The sequence below is a fragment of the Patagioenas fasciata genome, chromosome Z, assembly GCF_037038585.1.
Source record: "Patagioenas fasciata isolate bPatFas1 chromosome Z, bPatFas1.hap1, whole genome shotgun sequence".
NCBI classification, from domain to species: Eukaryota; Metazoa; Chordata; class Aves; order Columbiformes; family Columbidae; genus Patagioenas; species Patagioenas fasciata.
In genome coordinates, this window is record NC_092560.1 from 77,812,951 (window position 1) to 77,839,584 (window position 26,634).

At 38.9% G+C, this 26,634-nt stretch overlaps 1 protein-coding gene across 13 annotated transcripts in view; it reads right to left on the reverse strand.

The window, feature by feature from the left end:
* CELF4 (CUGBP Elav-like family member 4) overlaps positions 1 to 26,634 on the reverse strand; it is a 721,430-nt gene that overhangs the window by 401,915 nt on the left and 292,881 nt on the right. The gene's annotated exons all lie outside the window — the stretch shown is intronic.

The window sequence follows — 26,634 nt, forward strand, 5'->3', positions numbered from 1 at the left end:
CCAGCTTTCCTGGTCTCATTTCAGGAGGTGCTCGGTGTGTTAAGATGTCACGCTCATCCTGCAGCCACCACTCTCTGTCTGCGGACTCTAAAGGTAAAGATCATGATTTCAGGGCTCTGCCTCTAGCTTCACTTCTTCCCTCACTTAAAAGAAGCACCTTGGTCAAACCCAGCCATTCATCCTAGGAGTAGAAAACACTTAGATACTTCAAAGTGTTGTCCCTAGATGTTTTTCATACACCTAGACACACAGAGATTTATGTGTAAATACTAACACATAAATATCTGTAATGATTGCTATAAGGACAAATATACAGGCAAGCGTGTACATTAACATACATCATATAGGTGGACACATATGGATTAGAAAGGCAAGTAAATACATTAAAAGATTCAAAAAATCTAAGGCCAGAAAAGACCACTGGAACAATTCAAGAGTTTTTGCTTTGCATTAACCCATCTTTATTATCTAAAGCAAGTTCTGTTAGGCTATGGAACACACTAAAATCTTACAGTACAACGAGAAAAGCAACAAAAACAAACAATAAAATATTTAATATCCTCTAGTGGCAATGACACAGTCTTTAAGCACAGGGCAGTACATTAACACTATTCCTTATGCTTCTTAACTCAAGAAGCAAAGAGTGAGACAAAGAGTGGAGAACAGTTTTTGCAGTCCTTTTGCACTGAAAAAGTCTCAGCTGAACCAAGGTTTGGGCACTGTACTTGAAGAAATATGCGGATTGTTCAGTGAATTCAGAGGAGGAAGGGCTAGAGGCTGAGAGAACACCAGCCACAAGAAACAGTCAAAGGAATTGTGTCAGCTTAGAGTGCAGAAGAATGAGTAAGGATATTAAAACCATAGTAGAATACGTAAATCACTTTTCTAATAAAAGAGTTATGAAGAGGTTTCAATTAAAGTATGAGATGCTTTTTGCCTGGAAAAGTTACATATCTTAGGGTAAGATAGCTCCTATCTCTCTGAGATGTCACTTTCTCTCCATTGCACGTGGAACAAGCCCAGTCAACATGCCTAATTTTTGTGTGTAATGATGAAAACCCTTTCCAGGTGTGACTGCACTGTCTGAAACACAGACATTTCCTAAATCAGTGCCATCCCTGGCAGACTACTCTTTCTTTTTGATACGTTTTATTCTGAGTGTGAGCCACTTGCCATGGTTAGAGAGGACGCTAATCTGTGAATCCTTAATTCAACTCAACAGGATAGTACATATGTTCTTACATAAAAAATCTCTGCCAGAATTCCACTGAATTTACTTTGGACTGATGTGTGCAGTGTGAACGTAAAACTACATTTCATTTGAGATCCCTTGCCCCACAGACAATATGTAAGAATGGAAATCATATCCAAGAATCAACAGCTACATTTTAAATACCCTGCATATTTCATCAAATTCATGAAAAGTGTGACTTCTTGCATAAGGTGACAGTGCCTAAGTCTGACAAGGAGTCACTTCCTACTTTTTAAAATGTTCCTAGGATCATCCATAGACTATGATGCCTTACAGAGGGAGCTCTGTTGGAAGGACTCAGTTGCATTGATTTCATTTTATGAATATTTTTTTTTCTCCCCGCGGAAGTTCCAAACCCCCACTTCTCAGTGAGAATATTTTGTTTACTTATTTTTCCTTGCTTCATGAGAAACACATTTACAAGTCATTAAAATCAACTAAGGCTCTAACAAATGACTGGTTTCCTTGGCCTGCCTAAAACATCTTGATTGTGTGCATGAAAAGGACACATGTACAGTGATTAGCAGATCTTCTGTTCAAGCAGACCTTTTCTCTCTAGGTTTGCTTTTCCTAGATGAGGGTAGTTTGTTTTTAATTCCACCTGAGTCAGACCCAGAAGACTACGATATTCACTGTAGCACAAGGAATCAACTTAAAATTCAAACACCCTAACTCTCATCTGAGTGAAGACTTTTCCCTCCTCGACACTCTCTTAACCACCCGGACACATCTCCAAGGCATGTACCTCGAAGGCTGGCAGGAGCTGTCACACACTCAGAGCAGATTTGGTAAATAAGATCCAGTGCCCAGGCTGCAGGTGAGCTAATTCAGTGCCATTAGCTGCAGCCAGGCCTTCATTTCCTCATTAGGAAAGAGATAAATTATGCAATGTGTACTCTCAGTACAAGGAGCAAGAGCTGATAAAGCCATAGAAAAGAGAGATATGGAAGGAAAAAATAGTCTGCAAAACAGGGCAGAGTAAATGCAATACGGCATTAGAGTGGTGGGAGGGAACCCTTATCCTGGGTCAGCACCTGGCTGGGAGCAAAAGATGTAAAACTCTAGAGCCCAAGATGGGAAACTTTTATTTCTTATATCCCAAGCAGACCCTCCAAAAGGGAACCTCTTCCCTGACACCACTTTGCAAAGCCTGATATTTTCCTGATGACTGTCCCTCAAAGCATGGTGTCAATGTCAGCTTTTCTCTGGGTTTGTGCTTATTTTGTTTCCAGAAAAAAAATACAGTAGGGAAGAAAGTGACTCTGTGAAATATCCTGCAACCACCTGAGCAAGATGAAACATCCAAGGTGTGGGCATGAAAAAAACTGGTTGACATTAGCTTAGGTATCAGACCACTTTCAATCCTGGCCCCTGCAGGACTGTCAACATGGTGACCAATCATTCTGGCACCCTTCTGTGGAAGGGGAATCCTGCCAGGAGCTGGGCTGGACTCACATTAATTTTCTCTTGGCCAACAAAGACGGACCAGATTGCAAAGACTGTGAACTCATGACCTTGATTTGTTTCCCTTCCAACAGCTCCTTGGAATGTTTTGTTTCTCAGCCTTCTCTCTGTTTCCTCCTCCTTGCCCAGGACCCATCACAGGGGCAGATACAGCCCTGACTACACACCCCATGGCAAACCTACTCCACAGGGGTGCAGGAGAAGCACAGGATGTTGCTGTGGCTGGAGCCCCTCATTCATCCCCCCAGCAGAGGAAAGATTGGGCTGGAAGGACAGCACATGAAAGACAGACTACATTTAGCTGGATACTTTCCCTCAATCACTGCATTAGCTTGTCCTGATCCTATAGTTAAAAACAGCTATTTATTCTATCACTACATGTTGGCAAAGATATATTGCACTAAGTCAGCACCTACAATTATTATAGTACAGAAAACCTTTGCTGTAGCACGTTTAGTGCCGCTATTTATCAGACACAAGGCTATTACAACCTGGCTTCCAACAAGGCTGTACAATTCTGGCACCCAGGAAGACAGCAGGTGCTCTGAATTAAACCAGAACCCAAAGACTTTCTCTTCACCTTCTCCTGGCTTTCCCAAATAGTCTAGCAAGGACTGGGGGATATCAAGAAAGAAAAGGGCTGCAAGAAAGTACTCACTTCTCTGACACTACATCTTGGCATCATGAAATATCATGTGTAGGGGGAAAAGTTTGCAGTGTTGTGAGGGAGGTTACAACGTTTCTAGAAATTAGAGAAATTAGAATCCAAGTAGGTCATATAGTTAGTCAAGGTGCCAAAGACACAATGTTTGTTTATAGTAGATATTTCCTTGTGAAATTCTTATCCAATACTTCCTGATACCCTACTGTTGAACCTGCCTATCCAGCCATCAGAAAGTGTTCTGATGTAACTGCTTCTCCCTTCATATGCAAGCCCAGGACTCTGGACATCTGTTTGGTATCTTTGTTATATCACCAGGGTTGCTAAGTATGTAAGCCTAGGTATGGGGGGAGGGGGGGTAAGTGCATCCACCACACAGAGGTGGCTCAAGGGATTTTGTGTGATTTGTTTATTTAGGTTTGATTCTCCAACACAGCAATGTCATTTTGGTAGAAGAAATAAGCAGATCAGATTGTGTGATGGAGGAAAGAAGAGAGAAGGAAATGAAAATATTCTAAATAGTAATATTGGTAACTAAAGAAAAAAGATGATTTTACTTCTGGCCATCATTGCTGATGTCCAAGATACACACAGTGAGTGGATCTATTGACCTGATCTTCCTGCTCACTGTGCAAGTGTTACTAATGTTAGGATGACTATATTTAAGAGACAGCAGCCCTTAAGAGGCATCTGCTGATGGAGCTGCAGACACCACCAAAGATTCATGCTACTAACTAGGGGTGGGACCCAGGCAGTGGAAATAATTTGCTTAAAAGCATGTTGATTTGGACATCACTAATCTCGGCATTGATCTCTGCCGGCATTAACTTTGCTGTTAATGCAAATAACTGAACATAAGGATGCCATTAATTGTATTGATATAATGGAAGGCATTGCCCTTGACTTCAAGGCCCCCCTCCTTGATTTAGTGCTTGCCAACGTCTCGACCTTTTTGTCTTCTCTCCCTCTTTCTGCTTGTCCAAAATGATGTTTCATTCCTTTTTATGTCCCTGTTATGTTTGGAACATCCTGTCTTCACATTCTGCTCCTTCAAATCCTCCTTTCTTCCTGAAGGTCCTGCTTTCACCTTCCTTCCCTAAGTACAATCTCACAATTATAACAGAAAGAAAGCAAGACTGTGTATTCAGAATGCAAGAGCAGCAACACACCCGAAGAATTCAAGTTGTACTTCCAGCATGACAAATTCCCTCTGTGATTCCCCAGACCAAGAGGATTGTGAGTTGCAGGAGTGAAGGCTTAATGAGGAAAAAACAACAAATGTGACTTATCCATGTGGCTTCACTGAGGGTATTACCTCGAAACAGTCTCTTTTCCTACTGCCAAGTTTCCAGACTGAATATCAATAAAAAATGATGATTCTAGATGAGTTGAGGACTTGAAATACTTATTTCAGGAATGGATTTCGGCATTCTGCATATGTACTTCTACAAAGGAAGGTTAGGAAAAGTCTGATGCTCTTTATTATTACCTATTAGACAACAGACATTCTGATGGCAGAAGTCATTTTAGTTTAGGAGGTAAAGACACCACATACTATCACACTAGACAAACTAAGTCTAAAATTACAGTACATTCTATTTTAACTGTGAGTCAAATTTCTAAGTCATAAAAGCTTTACATCAACCTTAGTTTTCTACAAAGCCTGTTCAAGATATGAAGAAAAAAATAATTTTGTACTAAGGGGAAAGCTCTTATTTTCTCAACAGAAGTGTTAACTTAGACCAGAGACTTACCAAACACGTATGAGAATCACTTTCTTTGGCCCAAAGATTTTGCAGTGCCCAATGGGAAGACACAGTAACAGAACTACTATTGCAGATCTATCATAAGCAACTACAGTTTTCATTGAATAATAAAGCAAACATCAATTAACATTTCCTTAACCATTATTAACTGCTTGATTTTCTGAGGGCATTATCATGGTAGTAACTGATATTGCGTGGATCTGAAGAACTGAGGGTATGTGTAAGATGTTATATGTGTAAGTGGATTCCGGGATCAGGAGGCCTTCAGGCTGTCTTTTTCAACCAACCACCACAGCTTAGTTTAAAACAGGGTTGCTGACTGTTTGAAATGCTGTCAACTTTTAGATAATCAGAGGCATAGCCTCTGGAAACTAGCACATTGTGGGACAGTAAAAGGAAGCCCCTGCAGGGCAGAGTGGGAATAGTCTATGTAGCAGCATTAAATTGGCATCTGTTTGTCAAAAACATCTATTACCACCTCTTTTCCCCAGCAAAAAATTTAACTGCAAAACCCCCCACACTCATCTTCCAACTCTGGAATTAACATCTGAGTTGTAATCAACAACTTTGCTGTCCAGGAGTCTTTGAAGAGATGGGAAAACAAGTGGTTTTTTTAAGCTGAGCATGAAAATGCAGTGATGACAGCAGGATTATATTGAATATATGTGGTCAATAGGAACCTTGGAGAGCCTTGATCCATTTGAAATCCAAATATTTTTTGCTCCCTTGATTCATAAATTTTACTAAAGAAGTATGTTATTGCTAAATAGTTGCGTTTAGGATTTGCAGCTGGATTTTCATCTACAGTAATCTGTCATCATGCATCTGTAAATGCATCTTCAGTAATTGCCTTGCACTTGCAACGGCCTTTTCTCTTTACATAGTGCTACAAATGTTAATTTTGAATAGTAGTTCTGTAAGTGGGAGATATTTGTTAGCTCTGTCTTACAGATTGGAAAACTAAGGGATAGAGTGTTAATTAAGCCTAGTTAAAAAAAAAAAAAATCTAAATTATTTTTATCAAAAGAACACATAGAGCTCCAGACATTAAACAACTCCCCTTTATAATTAGCATTGTAAAGAAAACAAAGAAAAGAGAATTCCTGTCTCAAGTGGCTTTCACCCTAGTGTGTGGACAGGTGGATTATCACAAAAAATGTCAGGAGTAAAAGTTACTTTGTTCTTTCCCCCTCTTTTAACTGTGTGGTAACCATGTGAGTCTTAATCTTTCCTGGACAGGAATTTCCTGGTAAACTGAGGAAATGGGTGTATGCCCTACATTTAGCCTTGATTTGCTTCAATGTGGCTAATGCGACAGGCAACACGCACCCCAAATTGTCTTCTTTTACAGTAGGCTATGAAGAATGTAGTCTGGGGTGCTCTTGCCCAGCAAAGCAGCAGGACCTTGGTAGCAACTGCCTTCTTATTAGCACATAGAATATAACATGAGTGTCTCTCTTTCAAACTAAGAAACAAGCCAAGTCACTCAGAAGGGCCAAATTTCATGCCAGTTTAGCTCCACTGACTTCAAAATCCAAGGTGTAACTGGAGATCCCAAATATTGCACAGATCAGTCAAATTTCAGTGGTTCCACAGTTCCTGAGGAGGAGGAACAGATGGACAGGAACATGAAAAGTTTGATTGCATAAATCCTGTTTCTGAAGAAACTAGACTAAAATTAGGTATTTCAAAATCCAGATCGAGGGTTAATTTTATTTGGAAGTAGGTGCCTGAATACTGATGCATGTGGCTAGGACAGTAGCTCTTTCCATCACTGTTGTCAAAACCAGGTTCTGATAGACCAAATTCAGTTCTTGTGTTTTGTTACAGACAGATATGTCATAAAATGAGCCCTAGACCCATGCGTATCAAGGTAGGTAGGTAAGTAAGCTCCATGGTCATTTCCACTTCAGCCATGCAACGTCCAAATAAGAACTTCTGGTTTCAGTCAATTACTTTATAATTATGTTTTAAAATATCATGTCTGATTTGAGCCAAACACTTAGCTTTTAACCTTGCCAAGAGAAAGAAAGACTGTGACATGAAATTGCAATATTATAAGAAAAAACCTGTGTCATCTATAGAGGTGCTCACAATTTAGGACTGCATTTCTATGCATAACTTGGGGCATGGTTCCACAACAGACATCCTTCCATCTTGGAGCCCTCATAAAACGTTTCAGCCTGACTGTGAAATGGTACACTGGCAAAATAATAAGTAATAAAAACCACCAACTAATCACACCAAAACAAACAACCCCCCACCAGCCCCCTCTAAAACCCCCAATCCTAAATAAGGATGTCACTAACTATGGATTTAGTTTAAAGTTCATCTAAACAATTTTGTTGTTACAGAAGGGCGGTAACCCCTGTACAACAGTGGTGAGGATGAGAGACTCTAACACAGAAGATTGGTAATGTAAAATAGTGATGTATAAACCTCTTTCTGGGAGGCCAGCAAATGATTGTCTATGCTGACACACACCCTATCTCTCAAAATGCCAGAGAAATGACTTCTTGATTTCCTTTTTTTCACCTACCCAGAGAAAAGGTTTTGCCCTGTGATGAATTTGTACAGAATTATGTAGAAGGTGATCATATCCAGTGTCATTCCGGAATATGCATGGCATGCAACAGGGTCAAAACCTGCTGCAAATCCTCATGTAGCTGCAGCCTTCTAGGATTTCCACAAATCTTCCTCCCATCACTTCCCCCAGCATTTCCCACGACATGACTTGATATGAATCATCCTTCACAGTAGGAAAGGAAAATATTGAAATTATCTGGCAGTACCTATGTACAGTAGTTTAAGGACTGAGTTGTAGTTCTGAAAGTGCTCTCCCTTTGCACAAGGCCAAAGCACTTGGTGATGAGCATTGCAGCAGGACTGCCACTACCTGTGTATTCATGGCACTCATATGTTGCTCAAATCTCCATTGTGCCTTTGAAAAATCTTAGAATAATCTTTGAATAACCCTAGAATAACCCCAGTGTTATTCTAATGCAACTGTTTGTCTCCTTGTGAACTCCTAATGATAATAATTATTGTAATAATGACTGACACTTATATAGTACCTTTCCTCCAGAAGAATCCCAAAGTGCTTTGCAAAATGATTTGCAAATGACCGCATACCCATATTAAACACCCCATCCCTATGTTAATGTTGCCAACGTGAAGCGGCAAAAAGACAGAAAATGCAAAGGTTACATCTTCAGGAACAATATGCCGTGCATCCTGTCTATGAAGGTCTCCCATTCACATCATGACCTGGCAAATACTGTGTAGCAAATAATACTTCCCGAAATGAAGGAAAGGTGCTCAAAATCTTGTGCATCTGGGCATGAAGGTAATTCGGTGAGTGAGATGGAAATTTCACTCAGTTCCCTTCCTCAGGTGCTGATGTGGAAAGCTGAGTTATCTAATTTTCTATTTTTATTTGCTGCAATTGAGAGGGAAATACTAGATGTAGATGCCCAACAGTTAGAAGTAATGTGGCTAATGATGCTGCAATTGGACAAGGGAGGGACTGGAAAGAATCCTGCTGACTTCAGTGAATGCTGGATCAAACATTTGTTGAATTATCTGAACAGAAGCAAAATTTCATTCTCTCCCTTTCTTCTACTTATTATTGATATTGTGAGTTGCTCTATGTTTTCACAAAAGGGAAACCATTCTTTTCTTTTTCACCCCTTTATTCTTCAAACTACGGGGAGGATAATCTATTTTGGAACCAGATCTCACATGGCAAGTTTCAGCTGAAAGGCATTTTATATCCATTTCAGCTATGTTCCTCTGTTGAGGAACAGATGAGCCCAATGTTAATGGTGCAAACGGTGCTGTTTTCAATGCACAATTAACCAGGTCAACACCGTGATGAATAAAAAATAAAGCTGACATCAGGGAGGACCCCATGGAAGTTGAAATCAGTTGCTTAGGTGCTTATGACTCCCAGAACATCCTTATCTCTCAACAGACAATTTCCATGTAAGATCAAATCACCTGCATCAAAAGACTGAAGCAGAAGAGTTTGAAAGAGAGGGATCTATGTTTGAAAGTGAATGGTTTAACAAAAACAACAGCCCCAACCCTTTTGACTACAACCAGCTGTGAGTTGTGTTTTGGACCATCTGGACAGAGAAAAATTTTTTATTTTTCCTTTTTTCTTGATTGCAAGACAGACTGGTGAACAGCACAAAAGTGCATACACAAACACAATAGAAACTGACTGTACGTACAGGGCAAATACCCTCTATCTCATTGCTATAGCTTCTTAAAAGCAAATATTAAAGGTAAGTTATCTGTTACAGCAGTCATTTTTCACAAAATAGGAAGCAGATACTGACTATGCAGATCACTTTGTTATTCTGGTAGGAGTCTGGCATTAGTTTGGACTTGTCGGTCTGAGCTCCTGCCATACCTTTTATTGCAGGGTAAACCTCTCAGGAGAATGGGGGAAAATAAGTACAATTTTATCTACCAAGTTCCTCAAGGCTTTTCTTGCCCTGTTTTTAGAGAATATTTCCTGCCAGCTCGGTGTAACTTCACACAGTGATGACACCCAGAGGAGAAAAAAAACAAAAAACAAAAAACAAAAAACCCAACAAAAACAATAAAACAAAACAAAACAAACAAAACAAAACCAAAAACAAACAAACAAAAAACCCAGTAGCTGCAATATATAGAATATAAATTATTTACTTTGAGCAGGACTTCAACCTGTGTTTGCCTCAACATCCATATCAGCTCACAAAGGTTAAAATTCCCTCCTCTGTAACTAGTGTTGTCAAGGTAGGTGGTGGAGTGGCTCCTCAAATCTCTTGTAATTACCCTGGGGGTGACTTTAGCTTATGACTTTTGCACCATGAAGGCTTTCATCCCACCTCAGCTAAGATTCTGTATTGCTTGGCTTTGCTCAGTTCTGGGAGAAGAGTGGTTAATAGTGTCATTTTGGAATTTCTTATTAACAGGCCAGCAAAACTGCAAGGTTGACAGCACTATTAAATATGACAAAGTCTTCTTTAAAACACTGACTGACTGGTGAGAGAAAAAAAAAATCATGGCATGATTTATACGCAGCTGTGCGAGTCACAGACTCTCTATATCTTGTGTCCAAAGAATGATTGCTCAACTACAGTCTGCAGTGTCCTCAAACAGCTCATCACAGATGGCTCATCTTGCCTCTATAACATTGAAACATGCTTCTGTGTCACCTTGCACCTTTCTGGAAAACCACCCCCTTTTGGCCCTCAACCCACCAGAGGGTTTGTTCCCAAATTGAAGTGTTTGTAATTGATCCCCACATTGGACAGCCACAATTCTGAATGGGAATGTCATGCCCGCAATGGATGACGTCACTGTTCATGGTGAAGATTTATAGCAGGATTGATACGGTAGAAGAGTGTCTCAATCCAGAAGGTCACTTTCAAATGGGATTGAGGAGTTTATCAAGAAAAGATTTCATGTGCATACCTGTGAGTTTTTGATGCACACACTAATAATGCACTAAGATGAGATGAGATTAGATTAATAAAGCAGAGACAATAGTGGACCAGATCAAGTCAGTCTTAGTTCAATAGCCTGTCTCGGACAGTGGTCAATACCATCTTCTCCTCTGTAACAGGCAGAGCACCCTTCAGTAGGCAGTTGTGGGATAACATGCTCATAAGGACAATGTCTTCCTAAAACCCATTAATTAGAAGTTGGTTTAGGCACTGAAGCAAGAAAGCTTTTATCCACTCTAAAGCTCTGGGATATTTTTTTTTAATACTCACAATTGTAAATCTGGATGTTCTTGCTACCTAATAGAAGTTTAATCCCATTCTCCCCCTTCCCGCTTCCTCATAAATTGTTGAAATTTTGGTTTCATAGACAATATTTAAAAAAAAAAAAAAAAAAAAAAAAATGAAACCACACAAAACAAACCAACCAAACAAAAAACCCCAAAAATGAATTTCAGCTTCTGTTTAGGCAGGACTGAGAAACCTATGTAACAGCTCACAGTGATTCTGCCCAGACTTGAAGAAACTAGAGAGAAGAATGACTTCAGTCACTGAAATCAGAGATATCAGAGACGACCAATTTTGTGTTATCTCATTGTAATCATTAAGGCAGCCTGGAAAATACCCTTTCATGTATTTTCACTTTTCACATTTAGCACCTATTTCCTTTATGGAACAAATCTAGGAACTAAACCCACTTGGAAGCGATCCAGGGGACATGGTTAACATCCTGTATTTTAGACATCTTAAGTGCATGTTTCTTGGCTGGGCCCCTGTCTTTACACCCCATTTGAATAATGCAAGATTTTACTGAGAGGAAGTATTATCCAAGAGAATAAGGAGAAATATCAGCTTTGCCTTATTTCATGTGCCAGTGAAGCGTCTTGTTTTACTGGATGAGTTGTGTAATGTCAAGAATACAACCACAGGGCTCAGAGAGAGAGGATACTGGTAGTATGCTTCTGCATGAAGCTTCAAAAAGGTTTAAAAACACAATGAAACATTTTTTAGGCAATATCTTATAACTGTCAGACACTGGAGGTTTTGTTAGTTTGGCCAATGTTGTCTGTCTGTATTTCTCAAAATCTCTGAAGTGTGTATGTAGGTCTGATTATCAGTGCAGAGATCTCTAAAGAAATCATATGAGGTTCATTCTGTTATTGTGTTATGTGCTTTAACTTGTCCAGCCATTAATCTGGCCATCTATAAAACCTTGTGAACAACAATTTCTTTCTTAAGGAAAATATTATTTTATTTTTGAACCCCAGAATTTTTACAGAAGAACCCAAATATTGCAAAAAAGGCCTGTTCCCATGTGGCCCTATAAGCTAGTGGGCAACTGCCAGAGGTCTTCTTTCTCCTCTGTGGGCAGTGACGCCCAGAAGGCTTCATATCTGGTGATGAACTGCTCCTTTTAAAGCAAAGAAGATGAGATGCAACCTGAAGACAGTTGAGCTTGCTGAGGTAGATGAGAGTCTGAGTCATTCCAACTCCCACCAGGTTTTGTCCAACATTCTTTAATAAAAAAATTGCAGCTTTCAGATGAAATACCTTAATTTTAAATTTTAGTCATGCAAGAAATGTTATATTTTTTCCAGGTGAAAGGAGAACAGATCTTGAGCAGATGCAATTTTAGTATTCGCCTGCTCAGTTTCATCTTCAAAAAGCAGGACTTCCTGTCCTTCATGTCCTGTCATCGGGAGCTAGACAGGGTTTAACAGTTCGGATTCAAAGTGGTATAAAGGTCCTGTGAGATAGCTCAAAAAAAAGATCTATATCCAGAAAGAGTTTGAAGAATACATCTCTGTTTATCTATGCTTGCATGTATATGTGGGCTTTTGTTTTATTTTATAACAAGATGTATTGACTAACTGGGAGCCTTTTATTAAAGAGAAAAGTCTGGGTAAAGCCAGCAAACTATTCACTGCCAAAATTTACCCAGAAGTACCTGTGTAATTGAATTTGGCTGGCTCTAGCAAGATATTTGATTTTCTATAATTGGATTGGCTAATGGGGGGAAGAGGGTGGGGAGAAGGAGGAACTGGAAAGTTATCTGTCTCCCTCGACAAAATGATCCAGTGACTTGGAAAATTTCTCTGCCTTTAGGGAAAGAAGGGCCAGATGAAAACATGAAAACAAAGCAAGTGATGGACTGAGGCAAGAGGTAGGGCTGGAAAGCAGAGGTTAGTCCGTGGCTCTGCTACAGACTCCTGGGGTGCTTGTGGGCAAGACAGTTAATCTTCCTGTGCTTAAATTCTCCATTCTGTGCCTGTCTTATTTCATATTCTCAGTGCTTTGGGGTGCAAGTATGTCGTGTGTTATACTGCCATTGGATAAGAGCTGGACCTTGCTGCATCATGTAACAAAAGCACACCCTTTCATTGAATTAGCAAAAGCCAATAAATAAATGGTGATGTAGATAGGCAATTTTGAAGGGCTATCACATCTTCAGCATACAACTGTTTCTACCATATTATCGTAGACACGTTGGATTAGAGGACGTAGGCTATTTATTTTTGGGCATTCAGCAATCCTGGACATACGAACTGCACACAACCCTACTGATACTAAATGTTGTTAGATATTTTTAAGGAATAAGAACAGCTCTACTGCATCAGAGAACGGGTCCATCCAGATCAAGTTCCTCTCATCAGTCCTCTCCAACAATTGGTGTTTAGGGCAAATGTAAGTAACAACGATGAAGTTTACCCTGAATACTCTCCTGAACTTCAGTCATTTTCAGTTCAGGGCATTCTTGACATGTGATATCTGTACAGCCAGTAACATTCACTGCATTATCATATCCATCCTGCATGCTAGACACATTTAAAAAAAAAAAAAAAAAAAAAAAAAAAAAAGATAACCCTATCTTGTGCTAAAGCCACGTGATTGCCAAAAATCTAATTTTCAGTAATATGGAGCATACTCTTGTCACCACAGCAAGATCAGATGGGAGAGGAACCAGAATTTAACAAGTGGGAAAAAGATAGAGAATGACAGTCTAGCTAATCCCTCCCCACTTTCACATACAAGTAAAACTTTTATCCTGGTTGTATGAATATATTATGTTTGGCAGTATTGTGACACTTTTTGATAATAGTATCAAGAAATACTCTAATGCTATCTCTATTCTTCATTAAAAATGCAACATTTTCATTTTAAAGGATTTTAAAATGTCTAATCAATCTTCCCTAAAACATGAGACAGATTTAAAGCCAAGACAGAATAAAATCTTTGGTTCCTGGACTTGACTGTAGTTTGAAATGAGTGCTAGAGTCCTTTTTTAGTAAGCAGAGTTTGATTTTCCAAAGAAATGAAGCTGTTGTGTGTGTGTTATACTATGACTCTTTCCTGATTACATTATATCATGGTTCAGCTGCATGTACATTAGGATAGAAAAAAATAAAGACTGAAACAATAAAACACGAGTTAGTACTGTCATGGAGTGGAAGAATTGTATTAGTAGCTCACTCTTATTAGACAGCAGAGAATCCACAATAGTTAAAGTCATCATCAACATCTTGGCCACAAGCAAAGATTCAGCCCCTACATGCACTGTTTTAGACATCTGAAAATCTAATCATCAGACACAGAGTCAGAGCAATTCCAGGTTCACACGTGCATGGCTTAAAGAATAAATTCTATTTTATTTTGCAGACAGATGAGCTATTACACAGAGTATTGTAAAACTTTTTGGAATTAAAATAGATAGAGGAGGAAGAAAGAAAAAGAACGCATACCTAAATCTTTCTTTAAGATTTAATGACAGTCTACTTCTAAGAACAACCTGTTGGGAGGGTTGGTTTTATAGCCTCACAAAACTACAGTCTGGGTTACCCTTGCTATACTGTTCCTTCCCTGCCTGTTCTTTGTAGGAAAATGTACTGTCCACTATCAATATACATGAATTCAACTTCCTTAATCAGTTTAAAAGCCTTTTGAAAATGTATTTTGTGGGTGTCTCACAAGATGAATCTTTTATTTATGGGCTTGTACTGGGATGGTCATTTGAATTTTTGTTGTGAGTCCGTATTTTATTATGCATTTTATTTGTTTTTTATTGAAAGCTTTCTGAAGCACTAAGAAAAATGCTGGGAAAGTGATTGAATAAAAGCAAACTCATTTCAAAACCCTTCCCTGATCTTTCTGCCTCTTCCTGCTGCAGATATGTGCACACCCAGACTTCTGCTCTCTATTTCATAGCACACACCATTACTTTCTTTTATTTTCCTCTTCTATGAAAACCTAAACAATTTGTGCTATTTCTCAGAACAACCAGCATCAGAATGATAACAGATGTGGTAGAAACTGCAGTAAGTTTATTTATTTTTAAATAAACCTTTACAAACAGAGAAGCTTCCTTTTTTTTTTCCTAAAGGCTCAGGATTTTTTTTTTTTTTCCCCCGTCAGGCTTCTGCTTCTGAAAAGCATTTTGTAAAAAATAAAGTTAAATATAATGTAAAGATTTTTTGGAAACTTGTTAATTTTAAATAAGATAATTTTGAGATCATTCTTTCTACCTTCTTTTTTTAAATAGGAATCCTTAATATCTTTACCATTATTTTGTGTGTGTGAAAAATACATTTTTCTTGAAAAGAGAATGAAAGAACAGTATGTGCTGTTTTCTGATTTGTTTGTATTTCCTGTGCTGTTTCCCATATACTGGCAATCCTTCAAAATGGGCTATTCCACAGACAGATGAAGTCATAGCATCCAAGTCCATAAAGATATTTCCCATTCAGACTTTTGGCCAGCTCTCACTTTCCTTTGGAAACTGATGAAAGATAAAATCATAAAGGAAACCAGTGATCTGTTCAAGAGCTTTTTACTACTGGCTGACCATGTTGCAGGAGGAAAACTCTGCCCCAGGTTCCAAAATGCCATCATTTTTGAACAGAACATCTGCTGATAGAGTTACACACAAATATAGAAAGATGAGTAACAAGGAGAATTTTCTTAAATGAAAAGTATATCAGATTGTAACCACCATGGGAAATAAAGAAAGCCCTTTTATTTGAGATCTTGAATACTCAATCAGACAGATCAAGAAGAAATACATAACAGAAAACAACTGGTAAAATCACAACCTATATCATCTAATCTGTCCTCCTTTTACAGGAATGTTGAGATTGCTGATATTTCCTGAATGTAGCAGTCCGCAGCCATGTTACTGGATGTTTACTCCTGATGAACACCCCCACCCGACTCCCGTTTTATTTTATTTAAAAGGCTAAATCAGCATCCCCTGGCATGATAGCTATATAAAGTATATACAAGTTATGAAAAGCCAGCTCTGTAGGAACACCTCTTTTAGGTTTCTGTTACCTGCATTGAGTGAATCTTTACCATCAACACCATGCATGTTTGTCAATAGATTTACAGCAGTGATCTTATAAACTACACAACCACATGATGAAGAGCAGAACAGGTGATTAACTGCATTAACCACACACCTTTGACCAGCTCACCTGCACTCTTTCCCCCGATTTATCACACCTGTGTGAGAAAACCAAACCCAAGATTTCAACAAAACAGTAGAACTCCTAACAGGTCAGCCCCCAAAGTGCTCAGATACTACTGTTTTCTTCAGCACTTGTGAATAAGAGTCATATGCTGAAGTCAAGCAGATCAACTCTTATTGCACTTCGACATCACGTGGTCCAGCTGGACATGGATCGACACACACAGTTCACACTTTTTCTTTTTTCTTAATTAATTTTTATTTTTATTTATTTATTTTAACATGGGTAAACATCTGAGACAGCTTGAAAGACTGAACACCTGTAAAACTGCAATGCTTGTTTTGTACAAAAATAAATGTTTCACCCTGACTGAGCTAGAAATCTTGTAAGAGTGCATTTACCCTAAGTATTTTACATAACACTCAGGTCAGGAGGAGTTCTTCATCACACTACCACTCAAAGGTACAAAGAATAGAGCCGGAGATTAAATATTCTTTGAGGTACGTATCCTTGACCTGGCAGGGGGGTGGAGGGCTGAACACTGAAACAATGGTCACACTGTCACCACACAGTCCGATTCATACATTTCCAAGAGGAAACCACTCTCAAACAAAACATCTTCAACCCCTTTTGGTAAAGCTGAAACCAGGGAAGTATCTAGGACATGTCTATGTGATTTTTCATATGCAGATGCAACTGCACCGTTGGTAACCTCTAAGCACACAGGAACTTTTAACACCATGGATACCACAGTGCTGCAGTGAGCTAGATAGTCCTGCTGAGGAGTAGGAGATAATAGTCTGTGTTTGTTGCCTCTAGGACTTTTCTCCTCCAGGAGACCAGTGCGAGTTTCAATTTACTCAGCCAGATGTGGTTGTTGAACACAGATGACTCCACCTGAGCTAGCAACTTCTGATTTTCTCTATATCAACAAAGAGAAATAGGTGCATTTGGGACACAATTAATTTGGCTGATTTTAAATTTCAGCATTAGGATGAGAGGAATTACATCATAAAATAGTGTTCTTCTCTCTACTGACTGTAACAGAAGCCCATGTTGATTAGCTCAAATGTATATAACCTAAAAATCTCTGTAGCTAGAGTCGAAGTGTAGCATGCCTGTATGGATAGATTGTAGTGGGAGTTCTAGTAAGACGAGTTGGGTTAAGGGAGTAATTAAATAAAATCTCATCTTATTCAAAATTTAAATATAGAATATGGTGAAGTGGCTGAACAACAATTAACTGACAGAATTAATGAGATGGGGGGAAAACCACTCCAAACTGAATGAGCATCAGGTTTGGTGTATCAGGATTCCTGCCAGTACCTTACAAATTTACAATGTCAAATCGACATAATTTGAAGGAGATGGCAGGCATTATCCTAGGGATGAAAAAAAAAAAAGCAGCCCATTTGTAATTTGCATATGCATATTTATTTATTCAATATAGAAGCAAATTCTGCTGTTCTCTGAGCGGCACCTTTGCATCTTACAAATTTCTCCCCATTTGCGCAATTAGTGCTGGTAGATAAATGTGCTGGCTGGTGAAGCATCCTCTTCTATCCTCTCCCGTGCCAGGTGTGCTGGCCCTCAGATGTCTTATTGAAACACAAAGCACTGATAGGCTAACCTGTAAACTCTGGATCATAATTGAGTGTGAAACTACTCTCTGTGGGTCACACAGAGTGGGGTACTCCAATGTGTACTCACCAATAGGTGTATATATATAGACTATAGCCTATATGAGCTACAAAGAGATGTGCGAGGTCTTGGAAATACTATTTAGGATGAACTGAACATGTGATATGGATAGTGCCCAGAGCTGCAAACTGTTCATCTCCTACAACATCAGTAGCTCAGTCATATCTTCTGACATCTGCTTCTAGCTTTGACCTGTTCTGTTTATTTGCATGAAAGACCTGAATTTCTCAATAGCTCTGTTTATTCGTTAGTAAGGCAGTAGTGTACTGTACTACAGGCTGTAAAGCTTAATGGTCACAAATTGTTCCTTATTGTGCATTCCCAGAAGAATCAAACACAAAACATGTATATTTCCACATCTAAGACAAGTTTTCCCCGTTCTCCTCTTTCTTCCACTGCAGAGTATGACCAGAAACACAAATAAAAGAAGAACAGGCTAACTGGGATATCACCTGTAGCGGTCAAGAGGTACCCCTTGGCTACTTTCCCAAGGGCCCACAGAACTCTCCGGAATAAGGAAGGGATTTTCAATTAGACATCAAATTAATAAGGCACTTCTGATGCTCTATTCCTGCAGGAAGACATTAGTAATTTGTTTGTTCCAAAGGCACCACTCATATTCACACAAAATGGCATTTAAATGTTAATCGAGTCAGGGGATGGGGAGTGCTTGCCAATCACTACGCAACTTAAGGTCAAGGTTTTTGTCTTAAAGGAGGACTCAATGTTAATTTTAAATATAAAATTCTTGACAGATAGCAAGTTTTCAAATGCCTTCTACAATCTGGCTTGTTTGATTCATTTTAATGAGTAAGTAACTCCTGGCAAAATGAAGGTTTCCCCATGTCTTCAAGGAAATGGAAGGGCAAAGAGGCACAGTGGACTAATCCTGCATCCACTACAGGGGACAGGAAGCAAAACCAATTTAGACTCCCATTCATCTCCTTACTCCCCACATAGAGACCTAAAACAGTAATTTACATTCCTATGAACACTAGGCAATTATTGGAGGTTTCAGTTTAAAAGGAAAAAAAAAGTTCTCGATATTAAATTCAGCTTTGACTCTCTGCTGGAGGAACATTTTGTGTGCATATCTCTGCACGTTTGGTTTTGTTGCTTCTGTGCTTTACATTCTTTGATAGGTTTGGAGGTTTTTGGTTTTGGTCTTGCTTGGTTTTTAACCTTCAGAGTGTAACTTTTAAATAGTATAAACTTATGATTTCTCCCTCTCTTTTCCAGATGTGTCAGCCCTCAAAATGAGTTAAACAACTTCACTGGATGTAGCCCTGGCTGTTGCAAGATGTGGCTGGGACTGATGCCCCTTTCATGCAGTTATCACCACCACTGCACAGGTACATGACAGACTGTCAAATATCCCAGGCAACCTTGCAGAGATGGTGATAGATTCAGATTGCCACAAACTCAAACTTGTAACCTGAGCCAGTTAAGAACAGAGAAGCACTATTCCTGCTGATTTCCATGCTGAGAGGAGCAGCAAAACTGGAAATGAATGAGAAGGGCTGCAGGTGATCAGTGCAATCACTGAGACACCAAATGTTTTGCAGACACCCTACAGAAAGAGAGTGAAGCTCAACCCTGTTTGTGTTCAGGAGAGAAATAGAGTTTCTAGGGTGCAGTGCATGCAGTGGTAGACACAGAAGGACACATGGATCTCATAAATGAAAGAGTTCATACAAACATCACTCAAAATTACTTATTTCTGTCTGTTGACAAGGTCTTCCATATAACTAACTCAAACATGTAGACTGACAAGTTAGCCAAAATGAATTCCATACTAACCATTGATAGGAATAGCAGGAAGGAGATTACTTGGATCTCTTCTTACATCAGTAAAACTAACTTCTACTCTTTCCTGTGGTTAAACTGGAGAGTCATATGTGCTCTGCTGGAATGTATGTTGTAGAACTCAAAAAATCTGGATACCTACCGCTGTCTGAACCTTTGTGGATCAGTCTGTCTACTTCGTTCTCTCCCCCATACTTATAAAATAGATGAAGAGCATTTCCATGACTCACCAGAACATTTAGTTATGTTGAGATGCTTCTATTAAGCAACAACAACATTGTTTTATTTGACAACTGAAGGGTTTTGACAGGTTTTGCCCCACCTAATCAAAGAAGACAAGTCTCTACCATTTGACTTTATAGAAAATGAAGAGAAATGGAAGAGAACTAGGCCTCTTCAGGGAGCTATTCAGTCTAGGGTCTGAACTGATGTTTAAAGCTGTCCAGACTCTTTGTTAGGTGGAATGAATCCAGAAATTAAAAACATATTTTAGTGTTGGAACTATCTGTCCATTATATACATATATAGTCCTCAACAAAGAGCAATAATCTTGACCTCCACGTGTTTTGATAACTGTAGTGTCCGTTCCACAACCCCATAATACACATGGCTGGCTCATTCTTATGCCATCACCATAGACACATGCACTTTTTGTGATTACACTGGAAAATGTACTTTCTCTCACTGAATTGGCATGCAATTGCATTGAATTGAGTTGCTGACAATATCCCAGGTCTCCTAAAATCTGCAGGGCAGGAGAACGCGAAAACCATATAAAACTAAACGAGGTTGAGTGAGAAGTAATCTCAAGAAAAAAAAATAGATACACCTTATGAAGTCACATAGTCCAATCTTCAGCTGATGTAGTATTGTTCCCCAAAACTTCATTGCTTAATTTGCTGTTACTTCAAAGCAAACAAAAAGCCAAGAGTCTCAGCTTTGACAGTTCCTGGCCTGTGTGATGGTGCTTAGGGAGAACTTTCTATGGACATATAGTCCTAATTATTGGGGTTTATTTATTTATTTATTACTTTTTGTTTTATTTTTTCTTACTGTGTAATTAATTCCGAAGTCCTTGTGCAATTTTTCCTTCTTACACCATCGTTTCTCTTTATGGGGTTACCTAAATTCTTCTAGTTAATCAGGAAAGAGATTGATGAAATGAGTAATCTTTGCATTTGTTCATAGAATGAGCAAGTTCAAACACGCAGAAATAAATTCCTTACTGGTCCTGAATATTTTCATTTATAAATGACAGGTCAATTACTTATTCTGCAGTGTAAATACTAGTATGGTGGTAGGATACAGAAATATGTCACTAGTGTCACCAGTGCTATCTTTTTTCCATTTCTAATTTAAGGAAACTAAAATAATATTCCAGGAGTCCAAGGTCCAAATAATAATATAAAACTTGGTGTTTAAGGCAGTAGTAGAACAACTGTTTTGCATAAAATGAGATCAATCTATGATTTTCCAGTCCAACCAAGTCCATCAGATTTGGTTAGTTACAGAAGCAGTTAAGTCATGTCAAGCTATTCATGCAATCTGCAACCTAACCACTATGAGTTACTTGTGAGAATTTCCAGTTGGCACCTTCTCCAGATAAGGATTCACATCACTATCATGTATTTGAACAAGTCTATGTCAAGACTAGAACTAGGCTTAGAACTAGACTGGTAATCAGGAGAACTAAGTTCCTGCCCAGTTTATCAGTTATCAGCTGTAATCTTGGGAAACTAATTTCATTTCTGCCAGCTTCTGCTTTTATTCCCTCTCTCAATCCTAGTTAGTTTTAGTTACAGTAGGACACTCTTTGCAGTGGGGACTATACTTGAAAGAGTTCATGCATAGGACTTGGAACAGTGGGATCTTGATCTTCATGGTGACCACTGGTTGCTACTGAAATGTAGATCACTTGTAACAGTCAGAGCATCTAGCCTCCCTCACTCATTCCACGGTCCCCTCCACCAGAAACAAACAAATGAACATACATCAAACCAATGTATAGGTAAGAAAAGAAACTTCATTCCTTCTTCACATTATTATATCAATAAAAGGATTAAAAAAAAAAAAAACATTGTGGGAGCTCTTCAGATACTAAGGTTGGAGAATATAAAATTCAAAGAGAGGCATAACCCACCAAATTAACCTGAGAGAAGGAATGCTATATCATGACCTATTAAGGTCTTCTCTGGACTTTGTTTTCTGACTTCTTTCAGATGCTCATTTCTTATACATAGAAAGATTGCTTTGTGTGGCCAAAAACTTCCCTGGTGTTTTTTGAGTGTCCTAATGTATATAGTGTCTTGTAGCCTGAAATATTATAATATCACTTCTTGGGAAAAGGAAAATCTCAGACATTTCAGGAAGCGTGGAAAAAAAAATTCTTTTACTTTGCCTGGAGAAGCAAGAGAAGGAGTTAAAGTTAAGATGAACCTAACACATGAATGCACTATGCCCGCTGGGGTCTGGCTGTATATTCATTATACAAGGTCAGGGTCTCACTTCCATTCCTCCTAGTGTAATTTAGGTAAAGCCACCACACAATGCCTGACCTTTCCATGGGACAAGCTCCCTGCCTCCCTCCTGACATGCTGCGGTAAATTTGTACGTAATTAAACATAGTGTTCCGACACACCAGGCCTCTGTGGCCACCTGGCCTTGCCTCTCCGGTTGACCTTTGAGATTGAATCCGGCACAGACCACCGAGGCTGGGAAACGGTTAGTATTGGAGTGCGGCAGAATAAAGCAAGGCATGTCTGCTGAAATTAAAACACGCTCCCTGCTTCCCCCTCCTCTTGGACTGTCAGAGTCTGCATTACACTGCATGTTCCATGTTAAATCAGGAGCAGAAGTCATGGCAGGAGAGTAGGAAGGCAATCCTACAGCTACCCCTTGGGCATAAGATACCTTCAGGTCACAGCCACGTTGAGAATCCAATTGGCAAAACGCTAAATACATGGGAAGAGCAGGTCCTTCTCTAAGGCGTTCCTGATCTGAACAACCATCTTTGGAAAGATAAAGGCTCTTTGCATAGGGCCCTCACAAGGTTGCACTTGTTGTTGCTGCCCTGGGCTGATCAAGTCATGTATCAGAGAGCATAATAGCTCTGGGTCATGAAGGTGGGAGAACACAGGGAATGACCAAATTAAGAGTCTCAGAATTAACTACAAGAACCTTCTCTAGTCTATAGGAGTTTGCTTAAAACACAGGACTTCCACTTGTAGGAAGCTGTTGGAAAATGCAATTTTATTATGCCAAAAGGGTTATTTGTAGAACACAGCTGCTTTGAAAAGATTACACTATATGGCAATGTTGGGCATCTAAAGTAATTCTTTGGTGGCTGCAGATACCATCCTGGAAGGGCTATAGGAGCATGTAGCTGTTGTATGGGACTTGGTTACAAGACTGTGAGTCAACTCACCTATCTTGATTCACCTCTATCTACATTGGAACAAGTTTTCGAGTTTTACTTTATAGTCAAAGAAAGGAAACTGAAAATTCCATACATTAAGCAGCCTGGACAGCTACTCTATGTAGAGGTTTCAGCATTTAGATATACAAAGATCAGTCAGAGAAATCCCACCCTAACTTCTTAATTTACACACATGACCAGTGAGCACCACTGTAGAGAAATAAGGGGATCTCAAAGGTCCTTTCGAGCCCTGAAAGTCAGACTGTCTGTTCTCAGATAAATCAACATCAGTATATCCAAGTAAAATGACCTCTTTGTGCTTCACTTTTTCTAATAAAAAAAGAAGACAGTGTAATAATAATATGAAAAACTATGTTACTCTAAATTACAGTGGTATATTACCATCAGCTGTGACTAGCACTGTCTAGAATAATCAAAAGTGTGAGAAGCTTGAAAATGAACAATTTTGAAATAACATTCCTTCAAGCAAATGGTACTGCAAATCTGGGTACATCCCTTGGAAACATTCCTTTGCCATGACAGGCATTTAGGACTAAGATTAACTTCCTCTTAGTTGGAAACATTATCATGTTGGTTCTTTTCTGCAGTAGGAATGAAGACACCACAGGGTAAAAGGAACTGCAACATACTTTCAGAGCAGTCTACATCACTAGAAACCCTGCTATTTATCATCACCTTCCTTCAAACAGCCTAACAAGGAAGTGGTGGTATCTTAGACATCTAAATGACCTTTTGGGTCCAAGATTTTTAGATGCACCATATCAAACTTATTACTAAAATCTTATCACATAACCTTCCCCCTGGTTTATCTTTATAGTCTGATGTAAATTATTTTCAACCCCATCTTGCTCACGGCTCACGATCCCATTGTCCTCTAGAAGTTTCATGATATTTTCTCTGTCTTTACATTCCATTATTTTAATGGGGAGAGAAGTTAGATTTATAGGATGGTAATTGCCAGGATCAGAAATAAGAAACAGAAAAAAGACCTATTTTTTGTAGGTCATCCAGCCATATCCCTTGCCAGTGTCTGAATGTTCCTTCCTGCATATGTTCCTCTGTTTTACCCAATGTGTCTGTTAAGTCTCCTCAGCAATGGATTTTGCACCCTTTTCTTTGGGAGAGCATGGCTTGATATACTTCACTGCCAGTAAGTGTTTTATTCCTGATATTTATTGTGAGTTTTTCTTTGCTTAATTGTATCCCATTACTCTTAGTTATATCCCCATGGACCATCTTAAATAATTCCTTCCATCATTGGCATCTTTCCCCTTCAAGTTTGTGTATTTATTTCTCATCCTGTTAATCATCCTTTAAGCAAAACACAACCTTCCAGCACCTTCATCCATGAGATATAGAGGAGATGTCTCTACCTCTACCGGTTAAGGTCATTTTTCCTGTTCCAAAAATCAGAGAGATATCTAGGTAATTTCCTCTGCCTACAAATATAAAAGATAGTTAAGAGAAAACAGATAAACTTTGCCATATAGTGGAAGTGTAATAGTGTTAAAAGAAAAAGCTAAAAGGAGAAGATTTACATTACAGTAATCAAATCCATGTGGTAATCTTCAGTCTATAACCAGGGGAGTTCTCTGGTACTGTTCACTTGTACGATCTTAGGAAAAGTGACCCACATTGAATTTGTCTCCTTAGTTATCTTTATTTTATCCTGCATGGTGAATGATATGCTGCAAGACAATAAAAACAAAAACTTGAAAAGAAAATGCAGCATTTCAGGACTATCAAAGCAAAACACCTGGACTAAATCAAGTGGTTTAGCTTTTTCTGTCGTCCCTCTCCTGCACATTAACAGTTTATAAGTTTCTCTTGCATAGATTCAGAAAGAAACAAAGTTATCGATGGATAAAAAAATCTGTTTCCTGCCTACTTTGAGTTTTAAATCTATGTTTTGCAATTTCTAGCATTCTAAAACACAGGACTTCAAGTAAATTATGTGGTGAAGATATGGTTTCAAAGTGCATGTTAGTGCCGGACTTCAGTATCAATACCACAATCAAACTTCTTATATCACCAGGGTGCAATGAGGATTACTTACTTAAGGTCTGTAAAGGGCCAGGAAGTGCTGTTTAAATGCTATTCTTATGAGCTCTTTGGGTTTTGGGGCTGGTTTAATTTCTGTTGAAACTGTCACTAATACTTCCTTGACCTTTTGATTCAGCTGAAGCACCTTTGGCAAGAGAACTTCCTTTCGAGGCTGCTGGTAATTCATCCATTTGATTTACCCCTGTGCCTGAAGCACATTTATTTACAAACAGAATTAAAGCATGGGACAACGGCTGCTGAGCTAGTTCTCCAGCTCTGCCCAAAAATCTGCAACACAAAAATTATCAACAGAGGAGGCAGAAAACAGAGACCAAGTGTGTTTGCGTTGAGTCCATCTTGCCAACATCCTCCTTTTGCAGCTTTTGGAAAGGGAGGAAGGGATGTAAATCAAATCCATTGGAGTGTTAGGTAGACTAGTACTGACATTTGAAGCTGCAATACCTTAAAGTCAATATCATTAACTCTGATATTTACTGTAGCATACAATGCTTGGATGAAATGGTAAAGTTCACTTATTCTTCCCATACACACTACATTGTCATAGGTGCTGTTATACACACACTCACACACACACAGAAATTAGAATTAACTTCACCTAAACATCCAGTGCGAAATTCCTTCAAAGAACATCTGTTGCTCAGACTCCTCAAAAGTGCTGTGTTGGTGAGTGAGACACTTTTAAAATATGGTTCATCTTATATATAAGTTTTCTACCTCAAATGCTTTTTCCAAGCAAAAATGATGATACTATTTGGGATGGGTGGTTGGTGGAAAAGATTAAAATTACTAAAAGGATACAGTGTCCAAAAGAGTCAAGTTTTGGGACTTCTGAAGCAGATGCAAGATAACAAGAATCTCACTTGCATTTAGGTATCTGCAGTCGGGCTGTCAGGACGTTTTGTTTGTAGTCAATGGAAAGAAACATGCAAGCCCTGGAAATATGCAGTTGAGTTATCTGAGATGTGTATCTCAGGATGTGATGAATCATTCTCAGGAGAGGACTATTTTTCTCTGCTGACCATAAAGGGAGTCTAGCATAACTAGTCCAGACTTTCATGTCTCTATTTTGGCCTTCAAGATTAGGACAGATAGATCTCACCCCAGGTTATATTTTTTCTTTAGTAGGGAAAGATTATAGATATTTAATACAGGGTAGAAAGGAGAGTATGGGACAAAAAGATCCTGTAATTTCTTCCTAGTCCTTTAATGAAGCTATGGAATGGTCTTCTGTAAACTTATCAGAATTATATGGAACCTTGTTCACCCAACTTAGGCACTGAAATCATTGAGTTATTTCAAAATATATCCATCAATTTCCTACTTTACCAGTGGGGCCTGCTGAAAGCCACTGAAGACTTCCAAAGGAAAAGCTCCATTAATTTAACCACTGGAGCACTATTGCTCAGGTCACTGTATTATTAGTGGAGGAACTGAGTCTAATATCCTTTGAACCATATATTGGATACTATTTTCTACTTGTTGAACTACCTTTCATGATCTGACATACATTCCTTGAGCAAAGCA